We start from the raw sequence: 16,621 nt of genomic DNA on the forward strand, positions 1-16,621 counted from the left end.
AGAATGAAAAATACTACTGAATAAATATTGAGTCATAGAAGAAATCAAAATAGAAAATGGAAATTAAAAATCTTTGGAAATGAATGGAGATGACAGCACGGCAGATCAAAACTTATAGGGTACAGCAGAAACAGTTGTAAGAGGGAAGTTCATAGCAATTAATGTCTATACCAAGAGATCTGAAAGGCATCAAATAAACAATCTATCAACATCTCAAAGACCTAGAAAAACAACAGCAAACCAAAGCAAAAACTGAGAGAAAGAAAAAAGTTAAAATTACATAAGAAATAAATTTAGAACAACAACAAAACAATACATAAGATCAGTGAGTTGAAGAGCTGGTTTTCTTGAAAATAAAGAAACAAAATGGATACATTTCTGTACACATAAAATCTTCCCAAACTGAGTCTTGATGACATAAAAATCTAAACAGATAGGTGAATAAATGAGATTGCATGAAGTTAGAAACCTTTTGTACTGTGAAGAAACACATCAGTATGCAACAAGGCAACCAACAGAATGGGACAAAATATGTCCAAGTTATGCAACTGATTAGTGGGTTGATATCCAGGATCTATAAAGAGCTTAGAAACTCAACAATAACAGCAACAACATCAGCAACTAGTCCAGTTAAAAAAATGTGCGAAGGACATGAACAATTTTCAAAGAGTGAAATACAAATGGCCAAGAACCACATGAAAATATGCTGAGAATCTGCAGTCATTAGAGAAATGCAATTAAAAATCACAGTGAAGTTTCCCCCACTCCAGTCAGAATGAAAATGAAAACATCATCTAAAAATAAAAGCACAATAAATGCTGGTGAGAATGTAGGGGAAAAGTACCACAATCCACTGTAGGGGGGAATATGAACTAGTGCAACCATGATGGAAGACAGATGAGAGATTCCTCAGAGCTTTGCCAATAGATCAATAGATGCATCATACAGTCCAGCCATCGCACTCCTGGAAATTTGCTCAGATGAAATGAATCTATGTACAAGTCAGATATTTGTACCTTTGTTTATTATAGTGCAATTGGTAACAGCTAAGATATGGAATCAACCCAGATATTCATCATAGATGACAGGATAAAAAAATGTGATGTATATACACACACACTGCGGAATGCTATTCAGCCGTAAAAAGGAATAGAATCCTGTCTTTTGCAATAAAAGAGATGCAACTGGAAACCATTGTTAGTGAGGTAAGTTAGCCTCAAAAGACAAATAGGATTTTCTTCCTGTCTGTGGTAACTAGTACACTTAGTACAAGAAGTACAATCTATATGAGTGAGATTAGCATCTTGAGCCTTGGTTATTGTTTCAAGCCTGTGTCTGTTCTCTGGACAAAAAGTAGAATTGTTTACTACTTAGTGTTTGATGAAATCTTCACCCAATGGAGTGTTAAACCTGTAACTGGGAAGTGCAATGAAAGTAAACTTTGTAAAAATTAGAAAGAAAAAATACATAAGGAAGAAGGATGATGGATGGGGTCCCCCACTCTCCTAAATCTGTACTGTGAAATATGTGAAATTTGTTCACTTTTTGTAACTAAATTTTTTTTAAAAAACGTGAGTTGATTTTTTCTACAGTTAATGGGGAAAAACTTTGGCCTCTCTCCCAGGAGAGAGAAGCATGCCTGTTGAGCTGTGGCTGCTGAGTTACTGACCTCACAAGGGCAAAAATTTCCACCTAACATCACCATTCCTGGAGAGCTCAGGGGCTGAGCCTCTCTTTTCAATGGGAATGTGGTGTGTGTTTGGTCAATGGAGAAGCTGTTTATGGGGTGGTCAGAGCATATTATGTTATATATTTGCAGTACATGACTTTTATAGTTTCTGAATCTGTCCTTTCCAGCAAGAGCACTCAGATGGCTTATGGTCTGAGTTTACCTTGGAATACAGCCAACCCTGCCTGACTCAGCTTGCTGTTACCATGCAAACATCAAGGTTATGACTTTTTCCTCTGTTTGAGCCTCTTAGGAATAGAAGGCACAGGTATAGTGTGCTTCCAGGCTGCCATGACTGTGACCACAGTCCTAAACTTCAGTCAAGTCATAGCTTGCCCAACCATAGCCCGAGAGGGCTTAGGAGGTTTGGATTACATCACTCTTTAATTGAATAGCTACCGCCATCATCATTATTTCCTCTACAGGTGGTTCTTAGAAACATGGTCAGAAGCTGTAAGAGCAGACCAGAATCCAAACCTTCTCTCTCTCACCAAGGCTTCAGGATGGCACATAAGTCCCACGAACAGGAGCTCAGTCGCTTCCCGGTCCATTTTGGTTCCTATGCAGAAGACGGTTGGAGTCCCCACCCCACGCCCCCAGTGTGAGTTGATTCAGTGAAAGATTCTTCTGGATGTGGAGGAAATAAACAATGACAAAATCCTTGGTTCCCACCCTCAAGTAGACAGTTGTATACTTGAAGAAGTGCAAAGGTCATGTGAGATGGTGAGAGAGGCCCTGGGTGTCTAAACAAAAAAGTGACTCACTTGGGGCCTGTGTTGTGGCACCACAGATTAAGCAACTGCCTAGGATGAGTACTGATTTGGATCCTGGGTGCTCCATTTCCAACCCAGCTTCCTGATAATGTGCCTGGAAAGATGGCAGAAATGGCCCAAGGACTGAGTCCTTGACACTCAAGTGGGAGTGACTTTGACCTGCTGCAGACATGGCTGATGACAGTCCCCTTGGGGGAGTGAACCAGTGGATGAAAGACCTTTGTTTCTCCCTCTCTGTAATTCTGCTTTCCAAGATTTATTTATTTATTTATTTATGTCCAAAAGGCGGATTTACAGAGAGAAGAAGGCACAGAGATATATTTTTCATCTGCTGGTTCACTCTCCAAATTACCAAAATGGCTGGAGCTGAGCTGCTTTGAAGCCATGAGCCAGGAGCTTCTTCAGAGTCTCCCATGTGAGTGCAGAGTGCCAAGGTCTTGGACCACTCTCCACTATTTTCCCAGGCACTACACAGGTTGCTGTATGGGAAGTGGAGGAGCCAGGACACAAATTGGCATACATATGACATCCTGCTGCTTGCAGGTGGAGAATTAGCCAATTGAGCCATAGTGCTGGCTCCTGTTTTTCTGCCTTTCAAATAAGTAATGATAAAATAAATGTTAAAGAAGTAGTTAATACTATACACAATTCAGCCAAGTAAAATAATAAATTTAGTACAGAGTTTTACTGGGGACTCATGGGGGTTGAAAGATCTCTTCAAAGCCATGAGTTAAAATTTCAAAATGCCAGGCCACAATAGAATATTTACCCAGGTTCTCCACCTCATCTAATTGTTAGAAAAAGCTCTCAGGCTTACACATTCCTCCCTTCCTTCTGCACCTCTGACTGAACTTGTTTAGCACTTACTGCTAGTGAGTGAAGTGGACACTGGGCTGCCCTTTTAACTCAACATTCTTTGTCACATGTAGCCTCTTCTATTTCTTCTCTGTGCAAGAACCACCTTCATCCATCCATGGGCTAAGTACCATTTTCACCCCAATGACTCCCCTAAATTTATCTCTAGATCTTGAATGCATGGATAAGTTTAAGATTCATATCCAACAACTTGAGGAATAGCCAGACACACACATACATATTCAAGAATCCCACAGACACCTTAAATGCAACATATCCAAAATGGAACTCACTGTCTTCCTTTCCCAACAAATTAACTTTTCTTTCTGGATCCCCAAAATTGAGCAATGGTTTAGCCCACAGTGATTCATGCAGGCACAATCTTGGGAGTCACCCTGACTCCTCTTCTTTCCTTGCCATACGCTGTAGTGTCCCAGTTCCCTCAGACATACAGAAGTCTAGTCTTAATCTTAGTCTTTCTTTCCTAAATATTCTGGTGTTATCTGTTTCCCTTTTATTCTTGAAACAATGCTCTTGTTTTGGCTCTCACTGTTATTTTCTGTACTATTGCAATGCCTGCCTTCCATGGGTCCTTCTTCCACTCTATGGCCAGTCATCGACCTACAATGTAAAAAGACTACGTTATAAAATGATCACATTTAAGGCAGTGTGGTTAAAGAACACACTAAGAAGGTGGTCCATACTCCTTTGCATTGTAGATATGTAGTTCTCACCATGGAGCTTGTGACGAGCCTTTGCCTGTGTTATCCCTCCACCTTGCATGTCCTCCTCATTTCCCTTCTGCTTACTCACTTTTCAATGCTTGAGCCTCTTTGAGCCTCCCATCTGGGCTGGGCACATCATCTCTGTGCTATTAGTGTACTTTACCCATACTTTGCCTTCTGTCATTTTCTATGTCATTGGATGATATTTCAAAAATATTTATGCAAAAAAAATGGGACCAAAGAAGAGTTTGTTTTGGTGCAAAGTTTTTAAACCCATACACAGTTTTTTCCATAGGGCTTCTGAAAATCTCTCATATTAAAATTCTATTCCAACATGCATCTTGTACATGAGACTTGGAATCCTAAAGAGCAGAAACCTTATTTCCTACATTTATAAACATCTCATGACCTGGCATGACCTTGAACCATAGCAGTTCTTGAACTGAACTGAACCTTAACCTGAATCATGAGGAGGCTATCACCTAATATCATCATTGGTACCGCTTCATGGTAGCAACACTTTCTCATGTATGTTTCAGAGCAAGATCATCCGTGCTTCACAGATTGCAGGATGAAAGAGCTTCTCCCTCTCTGAAGAAAGGGACAACCTATTACATCTTCTTGCAGTATTAGCTTCCCCTAAAGATTCTGGGAAAATGATGCTCAAGTTCAAGCAACGAAGATAGTCTACAGGCAGAAATCAACTCAACTAACAGAAGTTGATGAGGGCATAGGGAAAACTGTATCCTACTCCACTGTTGATGGGAGTGTACACTAGAGTAACCACTATGGAAATCGGTATGGAGAGTGCTTAAATAACTGAGAATCAATCTACCATATGACCCAGCTACCCCACTACTGGGAATATGTCCAAATGAAGTGAAAAAGAAGTAACCTGCAACCCTACATCTAGAGCATCAAAATACATAATAGTGAAAACATAGAAACAACCCAGATGCCTGTGAAACAGATGATTGGATAAAGAAAGTGTAGTACATCTACTCTATGGAATATTGGACAGCCAAGAAAAGAACAAAATCCTACCGTTTGCAACAAAATGGTCCAAACTGGAGACCAATGTGCTGAGTGAAATAAGCCAGTCCCCAAAGGACAAATATCATATATTCTCTCTGATATGAGACAGCCTTCATGCAAAGTATGAAATAAATAGATATATAGGTAAGCATGATCATATATATAGCCCCATAAATGAACTGTATAATGAAAGCTAGCATGCCCAGAAGTAAAGTTACATGGCAGTATGTGTCTCTACCCCCAAATAAGGGGAGGACTCTCAATAAAACAACTGAATATACCTTTACAATATATTAGATGTTTATACCTGTTTGTCTATATCTACAATGCTATGAAACTCTTAAATAGCAGAAAGATAAACTTGCAACTGATACAAAAAGACTATACTATTGTGATAATATAGGGAAAATGTTGGGAAGGTCAGACTGGAGCAAGGATGAGGGGTGGTGGTGGAGGGGAATCCCTATACCTACAGAACTGCATCCTGGAAAATAGTAAATAAATAAATACATTAAAGATAGATACACATGCGGGGTAGCACTTTTTTTTTTAACATCAAGGGAGACTTCAGTTTATGCAGGCTGTTCTCAATCCAGTTTCCACATCCTTGGGAGTACAGGTTCTATTGCTTTTTTCTCAGCGATGACTGAAAAGATAATCTTGACATCATGCTTTTAGCCGTAGCTTTGTTCTTGTTTCAGAGTTTTCCATATAGAAACAGACAGTCCTCATGAGACTTAAGCAGGAGTGATCTGAGGAACAACCAGAGAGAGGGCACTGGGTCTCAAGGACTTCAGCCATTCTCTGCTGCTTTCCTAGGCCATAGCAGGGAGTTGGATGGGAAGTAGAGCAATTGAAACATGAAATGGTACCCATATGGGATCATGGTGCTTGGAGGTGGAGGATTAGTCAGTTAAGCCAGCGTGCTGGCCCCAAAACATTGTATCTTGTATAAAACACATCAGATTATAGGCAAAGGTAGCAGAGGGAGACATAAAAGCAGTACTGGAACTGATCAAAGACAAGGTTTGGATGTAAGTAGGGTTGGATAAAAAAGGGTTGGAAGTGAAAGACACAACAGTCAAGATTGGGACCTAAGGGAAGAGAAGAACCCAAACACAACTGTGGCTAAAGATAGGACTGGAAGGAGATAGTTTGGTAATGACCTTAGAAATCATTGCATTTTTAGGAAGATCACATGCCAAGTTTTCATTTCTGGAAATTTCAGTGTCCTAGTGATTTGAAATCTTCCCACTCTGGTTCTTAATAACTCTTTCACATCACTTAATTTCTGAGCCCAAGAAGAGGTGACAAGAAAAGATGTAAGAGAAAGATGCGGGAGATAGTAAGAAGGTACCTAGGGAGGAAGGACTAGTCAAAGTGGATGATGGATGATGGAATCATTTTCCAGTGCATACTATGCATAAAGTACTATCTGAATGGGGATGGAAGGGAAGACAGGGAATACAGCACTGGACTCCACTTTCTAGGAGCCTGCCTTTTCCTTTTTTGGAAGATAGCTGATGAGAAGCCCACAGTGGAAAACACAATGGGAAAACATGGAAGCCAGGTTCCCACGTAGAAGTCCTCGAAAATTAAACCAGCTCTTATTTCATAGCTAGAGCATCTTCTCATATCTCTACTTGTTAACATTTTTCTCAAACACAAACTATGAGAGAAGGACTTCTTCCTGAGACTGATACTAAAAAGCTGCTAGAAAAAATGACCTGCCATGGAAACAGCCTTGTTCTGTTTCATCCTCGATGGATGGTCCACACACCTTGCTCACAGATCGCAAATGCCGTTCTGGGATGTAGATATTCCAGTAAGTCTCCCAAGGCAAAAGGCAGAGCCTAAAGCCACACCGGGAGGCACTTTGAAAATAAACAGATGCTGTAGGTAGCCAAAGAAAAATGTTAACAGGTAGAAAAGATAGAGAGTTAACATTCTCAGGTAAATATGGAAGATGCTATATCTACAAAATAAGCACAGGATTTTACTGGAAAAAAAAAAAAACACAGCACTTAAAAAACAACCTTACCTCAAGCAATTAAAACTCATGGAAATTAAAAAATATGGAGATGGAAATGTAAAAATTCAATATAAAAATTCAAGAGAAAGCTTGGAACACTTATTACAAATAAATTATAGGATTTTTTTCCAAAGATTTTCTTTCTTTCTTTTTCTTTTTTTGGAAAGGCAGATTTACAGAGAGACAGAGAAAGACATTCTATCTGCTGGTTCCTTTCCCAAGTGGCCACAATGGCCACAGCTGAGCTGATGTGGATCCAGGAGCCAGGAACTTCCTCTAGGTCTCCCACATGGGTGCAGGATTCCAAGGTTTTGGGTCATCTTCCACTGCTTTCTCAGGCTACAAGCAGCAAGTTGAATGGGAAGTAGAGCAGCTGGGATATGAATCGGCGCCCATATGAGATCCTGGTGCATGTAAAATAGGATTTAGGCCATCATGCCAGGCCCTGATAAGAGGTAATTTTAAAACAGAAAAGGCAGGACCTGGCATAGTAGTCTAGTGGCTACTGAGAAGAAAGTATTTCCAATGAACATCCTTTGCCTAGGCAAGTCTTCCATCATATATGAAGAAAGAAAAGAATACCATTTTGTTTTCTAAGTATGGATTCTTTACTTCTTTCAGAGACACAAAGACTGAGCATCCTTGGCTCACTCCTCAGAACCCACAACAGCCAGCATTGGGTCAAGCTGAAGCCTGGAACCTCGGCTTCCTCCCGATGCTCTACGTGGGTACAGGGCATCCAACTTCTTGGGTTTGCATTGGCAGGAGTCTGAATTCATGAGCAAAACTTGGACCTGCACCAAGCACTCCAATATGGGATGAGGACAGCATAAACTGCAGCCTCTAATTGTAAGACCAAACATCTGTCCCCCACTTAAATGTGCAAAATCTTAAGAAATAATTGGTTTTTTGAGTGTTTAAGAAAAAGCTATGATATGGGACTAGTATTTCAGTGTAGTGGGTAAAGCTGCCCACTGAAATGCTGGCATCCCTTATAGGTGCTGGTTTGTGTACCAGATATTCCACTTTTTATCCAGCTCCCTGCTAATGCACCTGGGACAGTAACAGAAGAGGGCCTTTGCTATGTGCATGGAAGACTTAGAAAAAGTTCTTGGTTCCAGGCTTTTGCTTGGTCCATCACTGGCTGTTGCTGCCATCTGGAAAGTGGACCAACAAATAGAATATCTCTGTTTCTCTGTCTTTCTCTCTTTCCATAACATTGTCTTTCAAATAAATAGAAATCTTGAAAGAAGGGAGCAAGAGTATATACAATATTGAGTATGAAAGTTAGCATGTATCTAGAATGGGAAATGAAATAAAAACAAATTGGTTCCTGGGTGTTTAGGTTTTGTTCCTTGAAGATTTCTGTAGAAAATTAACCCAAAGTGCTTCAGATTGATGATTATCTTTATTATCCTCTGAACAACTCAAAGCAATTTGTGCTCTTGGGGAATCCTGAACTTCCACGATAACATGCCTGCTTCCATGTGCCCCCTTTCTCAGCAAGCTATGCTCCAGCAAAACCAAGGAAGATGAAGGAACGGGATTCAAGGAACACAAATCCAGTGCCATTCCCAGAGTGGCACTGAGGGCAGTCCTGGTAAAAAAAAAAAGGTCAAGAGGATGAAAATGAGCAGGAATGCTCCCATGGAAACCATTGCAATGGATTAACAACCAAATGTTTTCAACTCTATGGGGAAGAATTTTCATCATTGTGACAAAGTTTCAACATGAACTTCTGATGGACACTCAAAAAAACAAAACAAAAAATAGATGCTGGTGCAGGGCTTTAGTAGGCTGATGTCTGCCTGCGGTGCTGGCATCCCATATGGGGACTGGCTGGAGTTTCAGCTGCTCCACTTCTCATACAGCTCTCTACTAAGATGCCCAGTAAAGCAGGGGAGGGTCTCGGGCCCCTGCACTCACATGGGAGAGCTGGAAGAAGCTCGTGGGTCTCAGCTTCATACCAGTCCCGCTTTGGCTTGGCAGCTATTTGGGCAATGAACCGATGGATGGAAGATCTCTCTCTGCCTCACCCTCTCTCTCTCTCTCTGTAACTCCGACTTTCAAGTAAAATAATTTAAAACTTTTTTTTTTAACTAATTAAAAGAGATGTAGCAGTTGTAACTGCAGGAGAAAGAAAAAGTCCATGAAGAAAGGCAGTGTAAAGATCAGAATCAATCACATGCCTAGGGCGTGAATAATATTTACACAGTCACAACCATGCAAACAGTGCCACTGACATGCCAAAGCAGAACTATCAGGAGCTAGCAGGAAAAGGAAGGGCATGTGAAGTGGAATCAGCAGGGAGTAAACAAGCTTAACTCACCCTCCAAAGGAAGACATTAGAAGATGTTATCTAGAACTTGAAGGAATGGCATATTAGTGTGTTGCTTAGGACTGTGGGAGTACATACCAGAAAACCACAAGGCAAAGCACTGGAAGGAAGAAGGCACCCCAGTGAAAACCTTCTAGAATGAATGATTTCTAAGACAATATGCTGTTTTGAAGAATGTGGAAAATAACTAAAGCAAGGCCATAGACTCGAGAGGAAGCAGAAAGCTATTAAAAATAAAATGAAGGGAGTGGATATCTACCTTGTAAGTTAAGACGTGATGTTCCATGTCTGAGTGCCTGTGTTGAATTTCTGGCTCAGGCTGTAGCTTCCTGCTGATACAAAGCCTGGGAGGCAGCAGTGATAGCTCAAGTAACTGGGTAACCTTTCACTCCTGTGAAAGACCTGGACTATGACCCCAGGTCCTGCCTTTGCTCTGGCCACAGTTGCATTTGCAGATGGGAAATCTTTGTCTCTCAAGTAAATACTTTTTTTTTATTAAGCAAAGAAAATGAAGCTGCCTATTCTAATTGCTCCAAATTAACTGTGGTTCAAAATGTCATGCTACAGCCAGCTGCATGAAAATTACCTGGAGTCCCAGTGTGCAATTCAGATTTACAGACCAGTCCTAGACCTCTGCCATTCTTCTCTGATCTCCACAGGATATTGTTTCCAGGGCTGAACCCTCACAGACCCCCACATCCACACACTCAAGTCCTTTTACGTAAACCACCATGTAGTACTTGTTCATGGCTTATGGACTTCCCCTTTTATAATGTAATTCATATCTAGGTTACTGATACGATCAACTGTAATGTAAATGCTATGTAAATTGATGTCATACTGTTTAGGGAATGACAAGGGGGGAGAAGTCTGTACCTTTTCCATACAGATGCATTGTTTTGCCAGAATATTTCCAACCTGTGGCTGATTAAATCCACAGACATGGGACATGAGGACACAGCAGGCTGAAAGTGGCCAGGATTTCTCTGGGGATAGGAGGGTGGGGCTCAGATTCTATAATCAAATGAAGGCTCTCCTAGACCCATTGTATTACAGTTTTTGATAAAGCAAATATAAACAATCCTTTTAGAAATAGAGCTCATGGCTCATAAAACCTACTGTGGCAGTTACTGTGAGCCGCCTACTAGGTACCCATTTCTCTTTCCTTATAAAATGAATTCCTATTTTTCTGTATTCTATTGGCTCACACTGGCCAATGTGACATTAGTGTTCTGGCCCATGGGATACTGGGAAGTCCACTGACCAGCATGTCCAGGAAAGACTATTACTGACACTTATTATGAAAAGAACGGACTCAGCTGGTGCATGCCTTTTGCACTTATTTCTGTGGAAGTGTAAGAGATGAGCACCTGTGTGAGGTGAGGATGAAACTGCACACCGAGGTTGCTAGTGCAGGAAGACAGATGAACCTGTGTCAGACAACACCATCCTGGAGCAGCTATCCCAGTCTCGGACTCCGCGTCCCCAGACTCTGAGAGAAACAGATTGCTTCCTTGCTTAAGTCACCACTGACACTTGCAGCCAAATGAAATTCCCAATGTCATATAACATGTAAATGTTATATGTCATAGAACATTTGTTTAAAAAATTTGACAAATATGAGGGGGGTCCTCTGAAAGTTCATGGAAAATAGGTATTATGATAAAAACCATTTATGGATTTGAAATATTTTTGGTACCGAAATAAACTCAGATATGTAAAATAAGCTTGGGGTAGGCGTTTGGCCTCAGAAGTTCAGATGTTGCTTGAGGCACTCCTGTTACATTTTTGAGTCCCTGAGTTCGAGCCCTACCATGATCTCTGATGTGTGCTTCTTTTTTTTTTTTAAAGATTTATTTTTATTATTTTTTCATTGGAAAGGCGGATATACAGAGAGGAGAGACAGAGAGGAAGATCTTCCGTCCGATGATTCACTCCCCAAGTGAGCACAACGTGGGTGCAGGGTCCCAAAGCTTTGGGCCGTCCTCGACTGCTTTCCCGGGCCACAGGCAGGGAGCTGGAAGGGAAGCGGGGCTGCTGGGATTAGAACCGGCGCCCATATGGGATCCCGGGCGTGCTAGGCGAGGACCTTTAACCACTTGCGCCACCGCGCCGGGCCCTGATGTGTGCTTCTTGTTAATGTACACCATGGGAGGCGGCAGCAATGGCTAACGTATTTGTGTCCCGGCCATCTACATGGCAAATCTGGAAAGAGTGCCTGGCTTCTGGGATCAGCCTGGCTCATCCACGGCTGCGTGGGTATCTGGGGCGTAGACCAGACAAAGGGAGCACGCTCTCATTGTCTTTTTACTTCTCAAGTAAAACAAATTTTAAAATAATAAGAAAGTTCTCATCTTTAAATTGCATTTCTCCATGTAATTTTTGAGGTGCACTAGTAATGAACACATTACGTTGAGTGCCTAGTATGGGCGAAATGCCAGGTGTGAAATAGCAGGCCAGACAGCTACAACTCTTTTTGATGGAAAGTGGAATGCAATTAAAATAGATGATTCAACTTACAGATTTGCAGCTTTACAGTGGTATGAAAGCCAATCACAATCAATAGAAATGGCCCTTGGAATTTTGAAATTGGGCCTTTGCCCAGGTCACCGTTGGTGGTCCCAGCTTCTTTTATGATGCTGGCCAGCCCCAGAGTGTAGCTCCCAGTCAGACCTGTGATCACAGGAGGGAACAATCACACTCTACCATGTGCTGTGTTCCTACGTGAGGATGTTTGGTGGGTTGGGCATATTGAATGCATTTCCGAGGATGGTATTTTCATTGTACAATGGGTTTATTGGGGCCTGACTCCATTGTAAGTTGAGGAACACATGTTTTTGAATACAGGATTTGGGGATACTATTGTTTGTTGTCACAGACCACAAATCAATAGCCTATTTCAGAACAAGTCACTTGATTTATATATTTAGGAAATTTCCAAGGGCACCACATGCCAGAAAGAACATTGGGAACCCAATCACTTGAGTCACCATCATTGTTTCCTGGGGTCTGCATGTAAGCAAGCCGGAGTCACAAGTGGAGACGGGAATTGAGCCTAGGTCCTCTGATTTAAGACATAGGGCTCTAATCTAGTTCCATATCTACTGGTAAGTAAGTGCCCTGTCTCATTCATTTTAAAGTTTATTTAGAAACGCGATACCAAAAGGGTTGGCATGGTAACATAGTGAGCTAAGCCTCTGCTTGTAGTGCTGATATCCCATGTGGGTGCAGGCTTGAATCCTGGCTGCCTCACTTCTGTTCCAGTTCATGCTAATGGCCTGGGAAGCAGCAGTTCTCCTCTGGGGCATAGGAGACCTGGAAGAAGCTCCTGACTTCAAATCCACCGAGCTTTGGCCATTGCGGCCAACGGGAGGATGAAGTAGTGGATGGAGCATCTATCTGCCTCTTCTTTCAGTAACCCTACTTTTCCAATAAAAATAAGTGCTTTTTAAAAGAAAATATATTTTAAAACAATGCAATACAAGAAACAAGATCAACCATGAATTTATTACTTCTTCCCTCATTACAAGAAGCCCTAACTTCACCCTTAATGACTGCCTGCTGTCTGAGGATTTTGTCACGTCTTAGATTCTGATGTCGCATTTCCCGTTTAATCAAGAAAAAACAAAACAAAAACAAAAAAACCAACCAGATAGTTATTTGATAAAATTAATTTAAAAAATAAATGCATGAAGAATCCTAATTTTAGTTACCAAAAAGATGGAGATTTGTAAGAAGACAACCAACCCAAGACCGAGATTTTCCAAATACATTCAGGAGTGTGGGTCAGGCTGCAGCACTGCTCCGTTTCCCAGGGGCACGGTTGTGTCTGAACCCCAGCTGTCCAGCATTCCCCCAGCGCTGCAAAGCCACCTTGAAAGGCTAGGGTTGGGGTTATCTGCATTTGAACTCCCTAGGCTCTTGGCTTTGGTGTCGCATTTAGGGAACAGGGACACTGCTCTTCCCATTCAGTGCTGCTTGCAGACCTCACCTTGTGGCCTGCACAGCCTCGTGAGGATCCGAGGAGCAGCAGGAGGTGGACAATGGCTGAGAACATCTATACGCTGGCAGCAGGATGACAGGGTAGGGGCGTGTCTTGATAGCTTCAGTGGAATTTTTCAACATTCATAGGAGACTGATCAATCTTTTTGCATTTCCTTTTCTCTCTGATAGGATAGATACCCTGTAGCAGCTTAATTTTTTATGTAAGTGAATAGGCAAGAGAAACAAAGCAGCTAAGATTCAACTGCTCTCGTTTTGTGTTTCTAGTCTCAGGGAAGGTTAAGGGTGACCTAACTTAACAGGTGGAAGCCAAGAGTTCAGTGAAGTCTGGATAGTATAGCAGCCACCTATGGCCTCTAATTGTTCATCAGTATGGTCTGATATTGGGAAGAGTCTCACATTAGCTTTATGACCTGCCTATAGGAACACACAGAACTATGAAATGTGTTCACATATGATGACCCATTAGTGAGTTCAACTCTCTCACCTACAATAAAGGTTTTGCAATAGCAGGGACTTTGGCTATGGGAGTGGCTTCAGCTAAGTTCAGATTGCCCTTACCCATTTCAACAAGGAAGTGCAATTGAGGAAAAGAGTTAATCCTTTGCTTATAACAGCATACATATTATCTGCACCTTAAACAATTAGCCCCAGCAGCTGATGTTATCTTGGAGGTGAGCAGAAAGAAATGCAAGTCTTCCTTTCCCTCTACTCCCTTTCCCCCTAACCTTTGCCAACCCCCCATCTTAAAACGCCCCTTGCTGCAAGTGAGCCAGGCCCCTAATCAACTGGTCATGGGGAGGGCCGGCAAGGAGGGGGCTGGTGCCAAAAGTGAGGTCCACCTTACCCACTGCAACCTACATCCATCAGCAGCCTGAGGGAGGAATCCGCAGAATGCAAGGACACTCGGGGTGTGAGGATGAGTAATCGAGGCTCTGTTTGCATTTTCCCCAGTAAACGCCAAAGACAATCACAGCTCTACTCAAGGGAAAGCTGAAATTTAGCTCCATCAATACGAGATCAAATGAGGAACAACATCAGACAAGGTCCAGCAGCAGCCCCACTTGCAAAATCAGGAACTGGAGGTTCAATCAAATCTTTAAAACAAATCCAGATCTTCAGTAGGAACGCGAGGTGACCAATCATTAAGCCAAGAGGCTTTGCAGTCAAGAACACAATCAGAAAAGCGACACTCTGCCCCTACGTCCAGGGTTTTCATTCTGTCTCTCCCAGCGTAGAGCATCTGAACATCGCATGCATCAGGACACGTTTCTAACGAAACTCTCGAAGGGAGTGTAAAATGACAGGCAAAGGGCTGTGGGTCTGCCCCATTAGCAAGGAGGTCATGCGCTTTGAGAGCCCAACAGAAAGTGCGGGTGCGATCTGGCGCCTGTGAGGGAGGAAAGGCAGATCTAGGGACGAGGCCCGGGGAGGAGGTAGATTTGGGGGTGGAGAAAATACAGGAAATGGCCATTTCTGTGATTTTAAGGAGCGGTGGCCCCTCCTCCTTATGTTAAAAACTGATATGTTTGTCGCTAAGCGTAGATTACGCGGGGATGAAACGCAAGTCTCCCCGGGCGCATCCCTTTGCACCTGGATACCGGCACCGACTCAAACCGCTTGTACAGCTGCCCAAGCTCCCCCTTCGCTCCCGACAGCCTTCTCCGCTCACCATTCTAGTAACAGCAGCTGATTCTGGACTTTGCGGGACCTTCCTGGTCGCCTCGGGGTGTTAGAGTCCAGGAAAGAATCAGGTTCGCCTATTGGCGGTGGGAGTTCACAGGAGGGGACAGATGGGGTCCAAGTGCGCACAGCGACGCGCGCAGGCTGGAACTGCTCAGGGTCTCAGAGCTGAGCCGTCATCTCAGAAGGCTGAGAAGGTGGCCTGGGGGGCTTCACCCTTCCACGCACTGGATAGCGCCTCCATCTGACTAGTCGCGGACACTGGCGACTCCCGGAACTGGCCTTCTGGACCGTGGGGACGCGCCCGCTTCTTAGCTAAAAGGGAGTTCCGCGATGCCAGGGGGCCCCTCGGATCCCCTTCGCCTCTTCTCCGTCTGACCCGCACCTCCTCCTCCACCGAGGGCCCTCCGCAGAAGTACCCCTTCCCTTCTGTGCACCATGCCCCCTTCCAAGCCCCACCTCCCAATCGTAGCCCGTGCCCTCAGCGGGGCGTCTGACCTGTTGTATGTTCCTTCAGCCGTCCGCAACCAAAGCCACGCACCGAAGAACAGGTGCAGAAGCTGCGGCCAGGAGGGCCCCGCCCCACTCCGCCCCGCCCTAGCTCGCTCTGCCGCGGCTGCCCTGGACCGCCCTACCCCAGGCCTCTTCCTGGCCCTTGCCTTGTGTGTGCAAGAACCTCCCGCAGCCTGGCTCGGCCTGCGCGTCCCTCCAAGTCTCTGACCCTCTTTCTGAGGCGTCCCAGGTCCAGACACACCCTCAGGTGTGCGCTTCAGTAGTCTAGCTCTTTGGTCACGAGGTGGGCTGTAACCAACCCTGGCCTCCTGTGAAGCAATCACAGGCCTTCCTGGGCAGCCAAGATGCTGCACACGGCTGTTTATGAAGCCCAAGGACCCGTGCACCACCAGCACACACCTGCAAGTAGCCATATCCAGGAAAATCATTGCCCAGACCCGTGTTGCCTGCTTTCTCCCCTTAGCATCTTATGGTAAGAGAAAATGGTTTATTTTCACCCTCTAAGCTGAACAAACAAACAAAAACAAAAACAAACAAACAAAAAAGACAAGTGGGATTACATCAAACTGAGAAATTTCTGTACCCAAAAGGAAACAATCCACAGGGTGATGAGACAACCCACAGAACAGGAACCAATATTGGCAAATTGTCCAGAATTTGTAAGGAACTTGAACACGTAATAGTGAAGAAAAAAAGCATAATCTGTTTAAAAACTTGGCAAAAGATCTGAATAGATGTTTCTTAAAAAAAAGAAAAGAAAAAAGACATAGAAATGATTAACAGGTAAATTTAAAAATGCTCAACATCAGTGATCACAAGGGAAATGCAAACAAAAGCACGTTGATATTGCCTCACATCTGTTACAGTAGTTGCTTTATGTATTGATGTGTATGTGGAGAAAACAGAATATTTATGCTTTGTTGGGAGGAATGTAAA

At 43.2% G+C, this 16,621-nt stretch overlaps 1 protein-coding gene across 1 annotated transcript in view; it reads right to left on the bottom strand.

The window, feature by feature from the left end:
- Positions 1–15,762, bottom strand: part of TMEM45B (transmembrane protein 45B) — a 38,973-nt gene extending 23,211 nt beyond the window's left edge. Inside the window, exon 1 of the mRNA XM_040992672.1 lies at positions 15,671–15,762. The gene's annotated coding sequence lies outside the window, so the exon portion shown is untranslated. The remainder of the gene's footprint in view (positions 1–15,670) is intronic.
- Between the last annotated feature and the right edge of the window lie 859 nt (positions 15,763–16,621).

Source organism: Ochotona curzoniae, unplaced genomic scaffold (genome assembly GCF_017591425.1).
Source record: "Ochotona curzoniae isolate NIBS_2020 unplaced genomic scaffold, NIBS_Ocur_1.0 contig_832, whole genome shotgun sequence".
NCBI classification, from domain to species: domain Eukaryota; kingdom Metazoa; phylum Chordata; class Mammalia; order Lagomorpha; family Ochotonidae; genus Ochotona; species Ochotona curzoniae.